This window comes from Lissotriton vulgaris, chromosome 5 (assembly GCF_964263255.1).
Source record: "Lissotriton vulgaris chromosome 5, aLisVul1.2, whole genome shotgun sequence".
Lineage (NCBI taxonomy): Eukaryota > Metazoa > Chordata > Amphibia > Caudata > Salamandridae > Lissotriton > Lissotriton vulgaris.
Window position 1 is genome coordinate 497,274,242 of NC_141693.1, and position 17,363 is coordinate 497,291,604.

The window sequence follows — 17,363 nt, forward strand, 5'->3', positions numbered from 1 at the left end:
AAAATTGCCTATTCTGTGTGGTCTTCACTGTTTGATCATATTTTGCTGCACCCTACACTATTTTGCTGAATGTAGAACTTTACCTCTGCTAATCAGAGATAAAGTGCATTTACTCCTTTCAGCTTGTTAAAATGAAGAAACTCTTAATTCTCATATTCAGCTTACCTATAAGTCCCTAGTTTATGGTGTAAATTGCATCAGGGCCAGTATGTTTAATGTCAATCAGGACTGCAACACCCATTGTTCCATTCACTACAGTGGCAGTGCAAACATGGCTTCAGGCGTACCATTTGTAACCTTGCAGTTCAGTTTTAAACTGCAAATTCACCTTGCCAAAATAATCCTTTTTGAGAGGCCAAACCTTCATTTTAAATATTTACGTCATATCTAAGTAGACCTTATTGCTCATAAGGCAGGGTGCATGGTATTTAAAAGTAAGACATGTAGAAGCTTAATGTTAAAAATGTTCTTACAATCACTAGTGCTCAAAGCCATTTTGGAGTGTGAGGCTATTCTCGCATCGCACTCGCTTGCTCGTAAAGCGGTAGGAGTCTTCCGGAAATCTTGCGTACGAGAGGAGTCACTCCTGACAGATGTCGTGAGGAGCCCCTCCGACAGAAATTGGAATCGGGCCCTTTGTATTAAATTAAGTACTTTCGATATGAACAAGCACCGAGTGCAAGCTTGCTACAAAAATGAAAGTTATATGTCTCTACCCCCAGATTATTTCACTGGGCTTACTTTTCTGTGGATGGGGGATGTCCCTACCTAAACCCATTCCTCACCTTTCCTAAATCCCTCTTACTACTCCATAATCCCATTCTCTTTAGTATTATGTCTGTCCCTTTTACAGCGCACTCACCTGTGTCCCGCCCATATTTAGTGCTAAAACCCACACTTATATGTACGGAAATCCGCATATTGATATAGGCAAGACTAACACTTTGAGTACAATTTGGAATACTACAAAACTTGCTAAAATAAGTACTATTCGTAAATAGGTCCTAATATTGTATCTCTGAAATGGGACTGGATAGGAAATTAAATAAATAACTATTTTTAAAAGGTTTTAAACATAAAATTCAATGATGAAGTTGAATTTCTAAATCAGTTGCATAGCTAATTGAAAATAATAGTACTTTTTGTTTTCATGATGGCAAGTGTTCCAAACAAATCAGATGTGCTTGCTTTTAAGATAATATTTACACATGGCATTGAAACATTATATATGAAAGCACACCACAACTCTGGTAACTTCAATCACCAATCTCGCCTCTCCTACCAAATATAAAAAATTCTGGGTGTACCTGGAACTTTTTGGGCCTCATTATGATGGCAGTCATACGACCATCAGACCACCATTATTGTGGGATGGTAACTGCCCGACTAGTAGTCGACAATCCCACTTAACGTATTCCGATGCTACTGCCCTGTAGGTGGTAAGAAACATGCCCTTTTCTATTGCGGTTTGTGCTGTGGCCTGTAATAGGGCTGCATTAACTCCGGTCTTAACCCCCTTAGGCTGCGCTCCTGATTTTAACATCCCAACTACGATTCGCGCATCCAGGGAATCGACACTTCACCTCGAGGTAAGCCCCATCCCTCAGACCCCAACGTTACCTTGTCCGTGTGACTGGGCCTTTCATTAATTCCGGCCTTAACCCCCATAGGCTCCAGTATCAGGGAGCCCTACCTTCTTTGATTCCTCACACGCCCCGGTTGCCCAATTATACCGTCCCGGAGGTAAATACCTTACTGCTCCGTTCTCTAGAGTGTAACTTGATTACGATTGACACTTGTGTAACTTTATCACGACTGACACTTGATTGATATTATCACACGCATTTGGTTGTTTTCAGTCCAACGCGTCCATATGCACGAATAGGTTTTTGCACATGCGCCGTCTTCACCTGGCACTGGCTGCTTGACACTTATCTACACGAATGGCAGATACCACCTTAAGCATGGTATGGTCACCTGACTGCTTTTGCTTCTGTGAGTAACACAGCTTGCTAATCATCATTCTATGTGTCCCCTTGTTTCTCCTTGTAAATACTGGCTTTTAAATTCAGGCAAAGCATTGAATGTCCTGATGATGATCCATAATTCTAACTGGATCGAAACGCCGTCGACACTTTATGTAGTCTAAACACCAGTTTACAACTTTGTGCCAAAATCATGTTTTTTCTACATATGTGAAGCAAATTGATTCTAATTTTTTTGCTCCTTCACTTTTCAATTGCCTGAAAATTCCTAGTTATTTGTATTGTGAATTGTTTGTCTAGCCTTGTGGATACAGGACTGTATCCCACTGCTTTATTGTTGTTTGGTTATTTTTACCTATTTCAGTATCAAATAAATTTTGAAGTCCGGCTGGACTTCCTGTTCATTATAGCGCAGATTGTAGCCTATAATTTTCCAAATGTTTATTTCCTTTTGTCAAGGACCGCTGTTGTTTACTTTTACTGTAATAGGGCTGCAGCACAAGCCCAATGGAAAAGGACATGTTAGCAAACATCAATGCACTGTATGCCAGACACCATGCGGTACCTGGCACATGGTGCATGAATGTTTGAAGGGCACGACATGAGACCCCCGGCCCCATGGCAGAGGCCCACGGGGACAGGGGCCCTGCTAGGGGCCCTCAAAGTCCCTTTCTGGATGCCTGTTCATGGTGGTGGGACCGTCATCAACAGGCAGTTGGAAAGGGATATCCTAATCACTACGGTGTTGCCTCCGCATGCACTGCCCCATTTTAGGGATTAGGAATCTGACTGCCATCCCAACGGGCTCCTTGAGCTTGTCAGAGGCAGCAGTCTTTTACCCCACCTAACTCGCTCCGACAGCCGGAATCGTGATCTGTCATGGGACCGATGGCATAGATGTCAGTGGGACAGTCAGTCAGTGGCAGTCCCACCAACCTTTGGGCCTGATTACAAGCATAGGTGCTATTTATTGCACCTGGCAAATAACAATACTACAGGGTTTGCAATTTATCTTGTCTGATAAATGGAACCTATAACATGTTTCTGGAGAATAACATGGATTTTAGTGTGTACAGGACTAAATGTTGTTTGATACGGCAATTACAATATGATTTTCACCTGTTAAATTCTAGTAGGTTTGACATTTGATTAACTGATGCATTAAATAACCCTTAACTCATAATTCCGATATTGCTGTAAACATGGTTTAAAAAACCAAAGGTCTTGCAATCCTAATCAGGCTCTATATCTACAAAGTCAAATCCTACATTAAAACAACCAATTTAAAGTCAGAATGGATGAACCAAGCCTTGAAACTTAGGTACAGGTAATTGCAAAAATAATCTGATCAGGCTATTGCATAATTTGTACCCCAAAGGGAACCTTGAGAACTGTGGGGATTATCTGGCCCAGAATGCATTGTGGCAGGAAGCATTTGTGCGTCCCATCAGTGACTTATAAGAGGGTGGAGTCACGCGCGCAGAACAAGCTGCTGGAGCCTTTGAGAAAGGAATGGAACTGTATCCCGAAACGCGTCAGGCATTTTGGAAGGCAGCGCTGTTTAAAGTATCGAAGTGCGGGATGGTGTGAATACCGCATTAAAGCCTTGTGCTACAAACTGGTGGGGAAGTGCTTCTCACAGGAGGGTAAACCTTGGAGCAGTGATGTATGGCGGCGGCCCTGCTGCCGAGAAGCACCACCCTGCAAGTGAGGGACCGCATGGAGGTGGTATCATCCAGGCCTCATTAGGATACACCAGCAAGCGGATTTATCACTCTACCTCACTGCGAGGCCCATCCGAGTCCTATAGGACCTTTAGCCGCAGCTACAGCAGAACTGCTGAACGGAATTACACCAAATTTGGCAAATAGGTAGACCTTCGTTCATACTTGTGCTTTTTGCTTATTTGGTGTAAATCCGTTCAGTAGTTCCTGAGATAAGTACAGTTAAAACCATTTATATATCTATGGGCGCGGTGTATCCGAGCACCCTGCCGCACCGTGAGCGCACCATAAGCGCACCCTCCCGATCATGCGCTGAATGCTAATTGACTGTCAAGTGGTTGTCAATATTCGAAACTAGAAACTGTTGGCAGCCATTTTATGCCTCGGTAGAAGTGAGGCTGTGAAATATGTGTGCAAAACGCAAAAAGGGTGCAGGGTAGACACACCGTGCCCCCTAGGCCTGCTCAGGGGGTCCCAGAAGGGGAATGCGCTTAAGATCTGCGCATTTCGTTGCTAAAAAAAATGAAGCTCGGGCTCGCGCTTTAAAGGTTATTAGCCCCCGGGGGGGGGGAGGGGGCAAATCCAGGGGCATTTAAAAAAAATAGTGTGGGGGGTCCCAATCCCCCCACACTGCCTCAGGGACTGCCACCCCCCGGAGACCGCCAACTTCAAAACATTATTTGAGGGGGGGCTCTGAGGCCCCCCAGCCCCAGGGACCGCCACCCCAAGGCTTTTTGAAAGTGTGGGAGGGGGGCCGTGTGGTCCCCCTCCCGGAGCCCAAGATGGCCCTGGGGACCGCCATCCCCCAGGGCTGGCTCCTGCAGTGTCCCGGGGTGCCCACCCCCAGGACACTGCTGTTTGCAATGGCAGGGCAGGAGCCTCGCGGCTCTCACCCTGTCATTGCAAACTGCTTTCCTATTTGGAAGAGAGAGCAGGTTAACCTGCTCTCTCTTCCAAATAGGAAAGGAGATTGCTTTTCCTCAGGGGGAGCAGCATGTTAGCTGCTCTCCCTGAGGAAAAGCAATGCCTGCTCCCGAAGGATGCGGGGAGCCGGCTGGGACCTTGGGGTCATTGGGGCTCCCCCCACTGTCGCCAATGTTTTTATAATCCCCGGGGGATGGGATCCCCGGGGATAATAAAAATTAGTAATAAGGTCTATTTGTTTTTTAACGGTAAAATTAGTTCTTTCTTTCTTTCTTTCTTTCTTTCTTTCTTTCTTTCTTTCTTTCTTTCTTTCTTTCTTTCTTTCTTTCTTTCGTATAGCGCTAGCTGGACCCAAGAGTATCAGAGCGCTTCATAGCAAGTACAATTATGAGCCTTATCGGCATAGACAGAATCCGTAACTTACAAACTTAAGAGCATTAAAGACTAAATTACAATACAGATCCTGTGGTCGAACAAGAGGGTTGAGGCTTAGGGGTTTCATAAAGAGGAGTTAATTTGCTGATAGCGAGTGGGGTGTCTATAAAACAAGACGAGGTACGGCGGGAGATCCTGGTGATTATGGTTCTAAGATGGCTGTTTTGGACCACCTCGAGGTTATGGTGCGGTGTCAAACTTTTTCCGGAGTATCTTGTGTTCTTCTTGTTACGTTCGAGAGCGCTCTAGGAAGAGGGCTTTGTGTAGGACCTTGAATTTTGGGAAAGAGGTGGTCGTTCTGATGTGGGGGGTGGAGTTCCAGATCTTAGGTGTATTTCCTGCAAAGGATTAGTTGCGGTTTTGTGTTTCGGCTACAAGGAAGTACTGATGGCAGAGTCTAAAGTTTAAGAGGAAGACTCTGTTCCCTTCATCTGTAAAATGTACACCATCTCTCCTATAGATGCCATGCATATTGAAACGCAGATTGTTGTGGTATATGGACCCCATTCTATTGTCTCGGAGAAAAGCAGAAACAGATGTATTCACATGTTTCCTAGTTTTCTCAATCTGTGGAGAAAATGGATTGGACCAGTTCCATTTCTGCCTTTGGCATATGTTAGAATAGACAAAGGCAGTTTGGGGGAAAAGTGACATCAATTCTCCAAAGGTGTCCTTCATAAACATTTCCAGACCTACCCCAGTCAAAGTGCCTAGGTCATTGCCACCACAGGGCACAATTATGAGGCCAGGGTGTTGGAGATGCAAAACGGAATTCACCAATGGCATCAATTGGTGCCACTTTAACCCTCTCTGTACAATCCATTTAATGTCTACATTAAACCTAGGTTTTTGTGAATTCCTTTGTGTTCTGCATGCCTTTGGCTCCCGAAAATATAGCCGTGTCCCACAATTCACACATATTGAAGGGAAGTCTAGATGCACTCAGATGGTCTCTGTAAATGAAGTGGCAGTTTGAAAACTAAGATTTTTCTAAAATGGTGGATAACATGCAGTGTTGAAAAAAGAAAAGAAATGATTGGTTGTTTGACAACATTCTACACTGAAAACTAGGGTGTATGTTTCTGTTTTTTAAAAACATGATTCTTATTGGTTAACAAAAAGTGATTGAGAAGAACATTACATAGGATAAGCTGGTATATTGAAAAGTCAAGCACACTTGCTGTTTTGATTAGCAACATTGTGTGATCAACTTTTGACCTGTGTGCTCAGTTAAGTGTTCCATGAAGTGTTTGTATGGTAACAGACAGAAGGCAGAATGGGGTAGGGTTGAAATTTATGTCATTAGGAAAGGATTGAAATGTGTAACCAATAGAAATGTGTGTTTGCTTTTGAATTAATGTGGGAAGTGATGTGATTTGATGTGAAGGTGTATATGTGTTCAAAATGAGAGGGAAACTGTGCCATTCTTTGGTTCTGGTGAGAGGTGTTCAAAACAGAGATTCTGTATAAGAAAATCTGCTGTGTGACTGATATACTTCTTATTCTACAAAACAATTGGAAAGGTGAGTTATTATTTTGTGAGGGAATGTATATGGTGCATTTTGATTTTAATCAGACTAATGTGTTTGTCCTGCTAAAGTGCAGGGAATACTTTTTTCTCTAGAATTTTATTGTGAGTGAGTGTACATTTAGAAAGCATTCTGAGATAAGCATTTGTGTATTTTATGTGTTTGCAGACAGATAACTATGTTGTTCTCTTGTTTTGGTAGAATTAGAAACCAGTTATTTTTTATTTATTTGCAAAAATGACCCAAGTTTCTACATTAAAATGCAGTACTCATTCTAGACTATGAAATGTGTTTTGGTACAATGCAACGGATAGTGTTGTTTGTCTAGAACCTCACAGTGAGTCTTGTGTGCTTTTAGGAATTATTCTGATAGAAGCACTCTAAACTAATGTGTAGTAGAAAATGTTGTGCAATGTGTAGAGTCACTTAAAGTCTTGTTGAGTGGTAAACGTGTTTTGGTAAAAAGCAAGGGATAGAGTTGCTGGAGTCGAATCACACAGTGAGTCAGTGCATTTAGGAATCACTCTGAGAGAAGCATTTTGGTAGTGCATGTGTTTCCTGACATGTAATTGAATAAAAACGTATTGTGTTCTCACATTTTGGTAGAATTAGAAAATAGTCATTGGTTATGTGTTTCCAAAATGAGCTTAGCATTAATAGTAAAATGCAGTTCTGAAATATATTGAATGCATGCTTGATGTTTTTGCAGACAAATAAGTACATGTAGTCTTGCAGTGATACTACCCGAGTATATTTACCTACACTACATAAACACCACTGTACTTAATCTACCCCCAGCACGACCACCTACACTACCCATTTACCACTTTACTACCCTAAACCTTAAATCTACCCCAGCACAACCTCCTACAATACCCAAACAAACTTTATTTCCTTGAACACTACACTACCACTTCCCCCTACACTACATAAACACCACTGCCCTGCCTTAAGCCCTAACACACTATCCCTAGCATGACCCCGTACAGTACATACACACAACTGCACTATGCTGGAACACTACCCCAGGATGACTCCCTACACTACCTACACACCATTTCACTACCCTAAAGCTTAAATCTATCACAGAAGGCCTCCTTACAATACCCAAACAGCACTATGCTACCCTACTACTGCATTTATTAGAAATATTGTTATTTGTCTAGAATTGCACTGTAAGTCAGGGTCCATTTGGGGGAATTGAGAGACAATGATTTGGTTGGTTTATGTGTTTGCAGACACGAAATGAATGAATGAAATGAAAAGAATATTTGTAAAGCGCGGTAGCTACCCTGAGGCGTCCTAGCGCTGCAAAACAAACGTGTGTGGGAGGGTAGGGGGAGCCTGTTCTAGTCCTTAAACAACTGGGTTTTGAGTCCTTTCCTGAAGGACGACAAGTTGGATTCCCTACGTAGATGGAGGGGTAGGGAGTTCCAGAGTTTGGTCGTATTGTAGGAGAAGGAACGTCCACCACATCTAACCCTCCTAACTCGGGGTACTGTACCATTTCACTACCCTGAAGCTTAAATATATCACAGCAGGACCACTTACACTACCCAAAGACCTCTATACTACCCTACTACTGCATTTAGTGAAAAAGAAAATAATGATACGTGGGAAGAATTTGCAACTTATTTGTTGGTAGAGAATTGTTTTGATTTGGGTTCTGATCAGCATATTTGTAAATATTTTTATAACAAATTAGATGAGAATAAAATGCCCGCTAGAGCTGTTCATAATAATGTAGAGTTGGTTGCTATTCCTCCAGACCTTATAGATTTAAACACCTATTCTCATTCAATGTGTGCACCCGTTTCAGGCTATTGTTCGTATGGAGCCAAAAACAGGTAAATTGCCTCCTTCAGATTTACAAAGAGGATTAAAAGGAAGAGTTGTGTATTTACTGTTAGATTTAAAGAAAGATATTGAAACTATTGGTGTAGAGAGTGTAGAAAGTAAACCACTAGTTATTCTTGTTAATGGTGTGCCGACTAAGAATAAGAAAATCTGGCAGGAGTTAGTGGATGTTAGGAAAGTGCAAAAGGCAACATTGTATTTGATAAAGAACAATACATACTATAAGAATGTTTATATGGGAGAAGAAGAAATAGTTTTAGCAGAAGATACTGAAACGTCAAGTGGACAAATTGAAAAAGTGGATATGTTAAGATATGAAGAAATCTATGAACTCTACAGTGTGCATCCACTTCATTCAAAAGAAGTGATGGGGAACACTATTGATTTGTTCCAAATGAAAAAAGCAAAAGGAACTCCCATGAGTGTATGGGAAGAGATCTTGGAAGCTCGTTGTTTTCCGCAGTTGTTTCCAACAGGAAAAGGAGGACAATATGATGAACGTTCTGTGCAGGTTCCTGCATCTAAATATCAGACAACAAGAGTATATGCAGAAGATCCAAGATTTCGACAATGTATCCGTTATATATTTCATCTTTTGTTTGAAAGTGACTTGTCCGGACTTTCATATGCAGTCAATCATACTCTAAAAACTGGAATACATCTGCAAAATGTATCGGCAAAAGATTTTATGGATAAAGTGAACCAGAGAGATGATCATCTAGATTCCCAGCTCATTAATCTGCTGGCATGTCAGTGTTGGACTAATGAATATTGGTACCGTCGTCATGGAGAACTGAAATGTATGCTAAGTAACTTAGGAACTCCAACATGGTTCCGTACCCTAAGCTGTGCTGAGTACGCTTGGGAAAATTTGCTAGAATTTTTTTGAGAGGCAAATTCCAATATAAAAAAATATTGAATACAAGGCACCTGCAGAATTGTACTCTTTGGATCCTGTTAATGTATGCAGGTATTTCAATCATAGATTTGAGGCTATGATGTCTTTTGTCTGCAATCAAAAAAATCCTCCTCTTGTAGAAGTTGTGGATTTCTTTTGGAGAAAGGAGTATCAAGCAAGAGGTGCTCCTCAAATACATATGCTGTTATAAATTAAGGATGCTCCCAAATTTGGAACAGATGCAGGTGATACTGTTTTGAGTTTTATTGAACAATATGCAACATGTGATGTACCCAAAAGCACAGAAGAAAACAACTTAAGAGCACAAGTGTTACGATTCCAAAGCCACTGATGTGGAAAATACTGTCGACGAAAGTACAAATCTAAGGACAAGTTCTACACCAAATGCATTTCCACGTCCTGTAATGTCCAAAGGAAGAGTGAACAGTTTTGCGACATACTATCACAAGAAAGTCTCCAAAAAATACTTACAACTTAAGAAGAAATGAAGAGTCAAAATACATAAATGACTACAACCCAGTTATTTTGTCCATGTGGAATGCTAACATGGATATTCAATATGTTGCGGCAATTCCATTGCTGATGCTCGATATGTTACGTCCTATATTGCAAAATTAGAAAGACGGAATTGAAAGAAATGTGGGAAGAGATTTCTCACGAGAAGACTCTAAGTAAGAAAATATACAGTTTCAGTTTGAAGATGTTATCGCATCAAGAAATTGGAGCATATGAATGCTCAGATCGGTTATCATCTGCAAGTCTATACTCCAAATCTAGAAGAATCCTTTATGTGAGTCTAGGTCTTGCAGCAATGCAAAATCGAATACTGAAATCTGTACAAGAAATTGAATATTTAGCAACAAAAGATCCAGAAAGTACAGATATTTTAAAAACGAATATGTTGGACACATATTACCCAAACAGAAGTCATCATCTTGAGAACATGTGTCTCTATGAAGTGCTGCATTACTACACTTTTAACCGGAATACTACAGAGAACATCAATGATGGAAAATATGGAGTCATAGGTTCCGAAGGATGGTTGGTGAAACAAACGAAAGGAAATTTGATTAATCACAGAAAGCTGAGTTGCAACACTGCTGATAAAAGGGTATTTTACTAGTTAACCCTTTTACAACTATTTAAACCATGGCCTTCCAAACTGGAAAGTACTTGGAGATTTCCAGAGCTATGATGATTCCTTTAATGCTTGTAAAGATGGCATACAATGCAGTGCTTTTGCAAATTATGTGAAAATGTTGAACAATGAAATTGATCAAGAAGCTTCAATTGCAGCTGAGATTGCTAGAGACAGTTCTCAAGACAGTCAAAGTTCTGCTGCGCTGAGTCAAGATCCACTAGGACAACCAATTGTTGAAAATGAAGCAGCAATCGCCATGAATGAGGTGGAAACAGCAATGCATCAAGCCCAAGAAGATGTAACAAACTTAGCAAACTTGGAAGAACAACTAAATGTTGAGCAAAAACAAATATATGAGCAAGTGAGACAACAGATTGACAATGGATTACTTCATGAAAAGAAAGAGTGCTCATGCACATAATTTCAACCTATCAGAATGTACGTGAATAGACAAGCTGGAACAGGAAATGGTTTTTTAATTAAAGTATTTACAAGTTATCTACAAAAAACAACTAGTCACATTTGTCTTGTGTTGTCACTGCTCCAACTGGGTTGGAAGCACACAACATTAAAGGAATTACTTTACATTGTTTACTAATGCTACCAGTAAAGAATGAAAACAAATTGGAATACCACAAGCTATCTGGAGAAGCTTGTTGTGAAGTTTCAAGATTCTTGAAGAAAATGAAACTTCTTATTAATGATGAGGTAAGCATGGTATCAAACGTAATGCTTGCATTTGTGCATTTAAGAATGCAACAAATTCTTAAAACAGAGTAAAATGTGTTATTTGGAGGAAAACATGTCCTAGTTTTTGGAGATCTACTGGAACTGACTCCTGTAAAAGGACAACCAGTATTTAAAACACTTGCACATGAAGACACCAGAAAGTCTCTAGGTAGTGTTGGAAACGTGAACATTTGTTCACATTTTGAATACAAAGATCATTACAAATATGCAACAGGCAAATGATGTTGATTATGGAACTATTCTCCAAGATATGAGAATTGGACTACTGACTTAACTTGGGAAGCAAGCTTTGCAGACTCGATTACTTTCTAATTTGTTTCCAAATGAAAACGTAGTTCCTGAGAAAATATACATGAAAATTGCAGAAAACAAATCTGTAACCTAGTAATGGCAACACCGCGTGAGTGTTCTATGTTCAACTAACAACTTTTGAAACTGGAAAATGAAGACATAATAAAAATGGAAGCCATCGATAAAATGGAGCATGAAGGAATCACTATTATTTTGACCAAAATTTGAAGACAAAATTGGATTCTTTAGAAAAATCAATATCTAAAACTGCTGGTTTTGGTTTAGAAAAGAATCTATATGCATGTAGAAACTGTTGGATAATTTTAAGGCGTATTTTGGATGTAGAAAAAGGTTTAGTTAACGGAGCAATGGGCAAAATTGTGGATTTAGTTAATTATCAAATTAGAGATGGTATTGAATTCTTAAAGATAAAATGTTATCAGATTGAAGAAGTTAAAGAAATTGGTTGTTGTTCTGTTCGTTTTTTAATTGTTAAAGATTTATATGTCCGTAGAAGACAGTTTCCAGCTACTCTGGCATATGCAGCCACTATTCATAAATCTCAAGGTTTAAGTGTTGACAGTCCTTTGGTGAACATTGGAAATTAGGGGCCCGATTCATAGAACTAACTTAAGACAAAATCCTAAACTTGCTACCATTTCGGTATTCACAGAAGGCACTTACTCATTTTGGTATTCACAGAAGGCACTTTTAGGTCTCCTAAATGCCTTCTGTGAATACCAAAAGCCTTAAAGTTAGGATTTTTCTCAGTTTAGGAGTATTAAAGTTAGGACTCCTAACTTTAGAACTCCTAAAGTGAGAAAAATTCTAACCTTAAGACTTTCAGTATTCAAAGAAGGCATTTAGGATACAAAGGTTAAAGCAGATTACAACTGTGTCAGAGTACAATAGGTTAAGAAGAACATATGCTCCTAATTTAGGTCAATATTCTATATTTGAAAAGTGTGTGCTTGGTCAAAAAAGAAGGTATGAGAATATCTGTACTGAAGGTGTAGAAAATGGAAAAAAAAGTAGATAATGTTGTGATTGTAAACAAATAGAAAAAGGACACTGTTGAAGACATTGTTGGTTATCAGTTTGAAAATTGTTTTGGTGTCAGCTGCTATGCTAATGTAGTGGTCAATGTTGTTTCTTTTCTTGAAGGTTTGCAGCAGCAAATTATGGAGAATCGGGAAAAAAGATTTTGGGGCATATTATCAAGGGGGTTTATCTCCGCTTTTTTGGCTTCAAAAGCCAAGAAAGCGGAGATAAAATGATCTCCTTATTACCTAGCTGTCGCTAACACCAGTTAGCGACAGCTAGTAGGAGATAGCGACCATCTTGGGCCCCACTTTGCATGTCAGCGATATTTATCACTAATGACATGCAAAGTGGGCATGCCAAGATGTTAGCGACTGGAAACAGTCGCTAACATCGCTATCTCCTATTACCAACTTTTGGAGATATTCGCGCTAAGTGCGAATATCTCCAAAAGCTAACACCTGCCCTGAGCAGTTCTTAGCCTTGTTATCCATGGGATGTGGATAACATGGCTAAGAGCATTAGCTTGCTAATGCATGAATATCGCTGACTTTTCAGCGATATTCATGCATTGCGGCCGATTTTTATCACATTTGCGATAAACCTTGGTAATACCAAGGTTTATCTGCGAAAAAAATCGCCGCAGCTCAGCGGTAAATTTTTGTCTCTAACCAAGCAATAGCGATAATTATCGCTATTGCTTGGTAATATGCTCCTTTGTTCCTTGTTGCATTCTGTTCATGAAAAATTGAGAACTGATAAAAGTAAAATACAAAGCGTTTCTGATGTTCGTAATCTTTTGGATGTATGTCCTGGTTCTAAGCAATTTACACAAAATATCCAATAGGATGCTCAAGAATTTCTAATGTATATGCTTACTGTATCGGAAAATGAAGGTGTAGACATAGAGCATATTTTTGGGCTTTGTTATAAATGGGAACATCAATGTGAAAATTGTATGTATACATTTAGCACTAATGTAGATACCGAAAGATTTCTATATTTGACATTACCGGACTGCAAATCAGTGCCTTTCATTAAATTAGTTAAAGCTGCAAATGAAAACAAGGAGTGTTACCAATGCAAATCAGAAATGTTATCAATATTATTTATACAAAGATATGGAAAATATATATTTTTGATGATGCAACGTTGTACAGCTGACGGAAGAAAATTGGACACTTTAGTAAAACATTTTTTAGCAAGCCAACTATCAATATCAGGAAGGACTTTTGTAGCAGTAGCAATCATTTTCCACGATGGTCCTTCAACAACATCTGGACATTACACTGCCTATCTAAAAGATGAGAAAGGCTGGAGTCTTTGTAATGATGCTGAGTTGGTTTTCAAACATTGTTTGCCTTTCGAATTACCAAATTCCTACCTAATATTTTTAAAGCCAAAGCTTGAGGAAGATTATTTATCCTCTGAGGAAATCATTATTATCATTTAATAGGACTACCATTGGACAATTTACATAAAAATGACTGCAAAAATACAATTTGGCCTCAAGGAAAGGTATTTCTTTGAATTATGGACTTTTTGTTGCACATTGTCTCGGTGTATAATTTTTAACTGGCATCATTTATAGTGTTTATATATTTAAGTTATAACATTTTCTTAGCAGTAATCATTTTATATATGTGTGAATTGTATTATCTAGTATTTTACTATAGATAGATTATTGTTTTTTTTTAAAACAATCTAATTGATTGGTTTTTTTTTGCCCGCTGTTATGTGATGAGTACGATTGAAATCACTATTTCTAGTGAAATTCAGTATATTGAACCGCTAAAAAGGCAAAGAAATTACTTTGTGAAATGTTAAAATGATGCTGTTTTATTACAAATGTATTATTACATGTTATAACTATTTTTCTTTTCTTTTACAGATCTTAATTTAAAAAAATTGAATTTACCACAATTTAGATTATAAAAAACAAGTGAATAAAATGTGTAGCATTTTTTAGGTGTATTACTGTTGAGGTACGTTTTGATGTCAGGGTGCCTGTTTCACCACATGGCTGCAGTTTAAGCAGCTGTGCAGAGTGAAGCACAGACCTGCAACATATTTATATACATATGTTGCATCACTGTGCTTCAGAAGTACCACAGCATGCTGTAGTTAAATAGTTTACAGTGTCATGCTGCAGCACTTACTTATAATTCTGCACTTATGCATTCACCACACATCACAAATGTATTTTTACAGTCAATTATGCACTACACATATATTCCTCTAAACTTTCACTTTGTATTTTTTTTTTGATTTTTTGAAAATTTTTGTATATTTATTTATTTTTAAAGAGGGGAAAAAATGTGAACCGGGAAAACAGAACTAAAAACTGGGAGGAGAGGAAAAAAGAAAACTAACAATGGTGGTTGTCAATTGCTCGACACACCAGATCCACCGACTGCTACCCATATGCAATGAGCCGTTCGCATTTTATGCATGTCATCTGGACTTTCCCTAATTGGGGACAGATGTCTGGAGGCGATGATGAGCTTGATGGTGTTGCTCCACTTGTACTAGGTACTGCCGATGGATCAGGAGGAGTCTCCCTTAGTCTTCTTAATTCCTCCCTGGCAAAGTCCACAGGGTGTTTGCAAGTGCTTCCACATACTTGCAGTACCACATGAGTATTTTTTATAGGGTCCCCCCACGAAAGCATTGCCTTGCAAATGCGCCAAGTCACTTTAGTCTCGTTTACCTTCTTCAACCCTGGAGGAATTGTGAAAAATTTCCAGACAATACTTGTGTATCTTTCTTAAGGGGGAGGTTCTGGAACAAAGTCCTGTTCTGAAGAATGGTCTGAATCAGAGGAAGGTGGTGGATTTGCAGCCATAGTTGAATCAGGTCAATCTCTACTCCAATAAGGAAGGAACAGCAGAAGAGTGATTGAAATGGGTGGGATCATTCAATAGTTTCAATAGGAAGTCTAATGAACCAATCAAATCTCTTTTTTTGAGGTCACATGGGGTGCGCTTAGGATGCGCGCAATCAGCACGCACCCTGCTCGCACCGTGCTCGCATCGAGCGCGACTTCGCGAAATTGCATTAAAAAGTGATGTACTTTTTAAGAAAGTTACAGAATATTATTTTTATAATTACCTCAGATGATGTCCTGTCTTAATATTTATATTAAATATATATATAACTTTTTGAACATTAAAAAAATTTCACAGGAGTCGCGCACCCATCGCGTCCGATATGCATATGACGTCACACGCTACAGCGCGTCCGTCACGTCGCATAATACGTATATGTTGTGTATGCGCCAGAAGTCGCGCACAAGTCACATAGCAACCGCGTTGGAAAAGTCGTACCCGTCGCACACCCTACATGGATCCTTGACAGCAACCCTAAAATGACTGACATGTTTCATGCAGTAAACGACCAAGGTGCGATTTGGGTGCGCAACTCCAAGAAAAATGAAAAAAATAATGTAAGTATATTATAAACAATGTAAAATAATTTAAAAAATATATTTTTACTAAAAAAAATAATAAAAAAAATAGGTGTAATGTCATTTAAAAAATAACATATCTAAAAATAAAAAAAACAACAATACATATATTGTATATAGTTAGGAATTAGCATTTCAAAAACCTTTGAAATTCATTGAAAAAACCATAGGTTTTAGGGGTGTTATAGTTAGCTAGACATTTCACTCGTATAAAACCATTGAAATTCCCCGTTATAGTTAGTTGTACTAACTATAACTCGTGCGCCCGCAATCCACTTCTGGTGATGTCACATATTACATCATTCATGACATGGTCAGTGAGATAACTGATGACATCTCAAATCCCCCTTGAATACTGGGGGGCGTTGCAGAGAGGTGTAAAAGGGGGCACGGCCTCATTACACCTCTCTACAATGCAGCCCCCTGGCGCATACTGGAGGTTCCTGGTGGGCTAGTTGGCCCCCAGGGACCGCCAGTATGCAAGGGGAATTAGTTCCCCCTCTGCAAACGCACAAGGGGGCTGCGTTGCAGAGAGGTGCAATGAGGTCATGTACCTTTTTACACCTCTCTGCAACACAGCCACCTGGCACATACTGGAGATTCCTGGTGGGCTAGTTGGCCCCCATGGACCCCCAGTATGGAAGGGGAATTAGTTCCCCCTCTGCAAACGCTCCAGGGGGCTGCGATGCATAGAATTGTAAAAAGGGGCATGGCTTCATTACACCTCTCTATAACACAGCACCCTGGCGCATACTGGAGGTTCCTGGTGGGCTAGTTGGTCCCCAGGGACCCCTAGTATGCAAGGGGAATTAGTTCCCCCTCTGCAAACGTGCCAGGGAGCTGCATTGCAGAGAGGTGTAAAAAGGGGCGTGGCCTCATTACTCCTCTCTGCAACGCAGCCCTCCAGTATGCAAGGGGACTTAATCCCCCAACTTAGAACGTGCTACGGGGCGCGTTTGCAAATTGGTGAAGGTAGGGGGCGGGGCTTGAGGTGATATGTGTGCAAACATGCCCTGTGGCTCATTTTAAGTCGTGAAATTAATTCCTCTTCAATCCAGAGGTCCCCTAGGGGCCAACTAGTCCAACAGGTACCTCCAATAAGCGCCACAGAGCTACGTTGCAGAGTGTTGTGAAAAGGGGGCGTGCCCTCTGAACACCTCTCCGCAACGCAGCTCCCTGGCGCATACTGGAGGTACCTGGTGGGCTAGTTGGCTCACAGGAGACCTTAGGATTGAAGAGGAATTAATTCCCCAACCTAAAACGCACCACAGAGCGTGTTTGCACACATGTCACCTCAGGCC

The 17,363-nt window shown here is 40.0% G+C and overlaps 1 protein-coding gene across 1 annotated transcript in view; it reads left to right on the forward strand.

Annotated features, from left to right (window-relative positions):
- Window positions 1–17,363, forward strand: part of PCDH15 (protocadherin related 15) — a 2,701,201-nt gene that overhangs the window by 910,816 nt on the left and 1,773,022 nt on the right. The window lies entirely within an intron of this gene.